Below are 1,242 nucleotides of genomic sequence, written 5' to 3' on the forward strand. Positions count from 1 at the left end.
TTCTTTAACGCTTTGGGATTTTATTGGGACTAGCGTTCAGAGGATACAAAGATTAGAGAGATTTTCATCAATGTTTTGTATCAATGACGTTGAATCTTTGTCAAACTATCACTAAAATCATGGAAAAATGCTTAAAAGTTTTAGTAATTTCCACCTAAGGACATTTTTTTTTCAAAGGCGAATATCGTTCTTATAGATGTTTTGTATTAATGAAGCTAAATTCCTTATCAGACCATCACTGAAATTACAAAAACGCCAAGGTAACACTCAGCAATTTCTACTGAAGAGGACAGAGAAATGTTTAAGAACACAAAGCCATCTGATCCTCTTCTGTCAAAACACTTCTACAAACATTAGGGAAATTTCCATCGATGTTTCGTATCAGTGAGTCAAAATATCACTAAAATCACTGAAAATTTTTTGAAACCCTTATTAACTTCCATTTTTTAACGGCCACATAGATTATCGTTCTCATAGATGTTTTATATCAATGAAGCTAAATCCTTATCAAGCTATCCCTGAATTCACAAATAAGCTAATGGAACCCTTAATAATCTCTGCTGAAGCCTGTTAAATAAAAATCGAAGAGAGAGGACGGAGAAATATCTAAGAACACAAACCCATCTTGTTCTCTTCTGCCAAAACACTTGTGTATCATTTATCGTGAGTAATAGTGAGATCATTACCACCATTCATGTTGCAGCCATGATTGTAAAAGTAAGGCTCTATTTGTCACATTAAAGAGATTACAATTGCCACCATTAGCGAATATCCTTACCCATTAGTGTTGTAACTATAATTATAAAGGTAAGTATCCATTGTCTATTCATCAGATAACAGAGAGTACTATTAGTGTACACCATTACCTATTCGTGTCGTAAGTGTGATTATACAGTTGTGGGATAGCATTGATAAAACTGGCAATGGAGAGTGTCTGATGTAATATGGGCGTGGAATGGTGTAATCAACTGTGTCCTCTTACCATACATGCGTGTCTCTCTCATCAGATGGCGGGTTGAAAATAAAAAAATAAAAGACAAAAATCCTGTGACGCTTCAGCCCACATTGCGGCCAACTCGTCCTTCCTGACCACTACCTCCTCCTCCTCCTCCTCCTCCTCCTCCTCCTCCTCCTCCTCCTCCTCCTTCCCCTGCGTCTTGCTGTAAACAACACACCCCCGCAGAGGGAGAAGGAGAGCAAAAACTGTTACGATATTAGAGTAACACGGAACTAAATGGGAGA

This window comes from Portunus trituberculatus, chromosome 15, assembly GCF_017591435.1.
Source record: "Portunus trituberculatus isolate SZX2019 chromosome 15, ASM1759143v1, whole genome shotgun sequence".
NCBI classification, from domain to species: Eukaryota; Metazoa; Arthropoda; class Malacostraca; order Decapoda; family Portunidae; genus Portunus; species Portunus trituberculatus.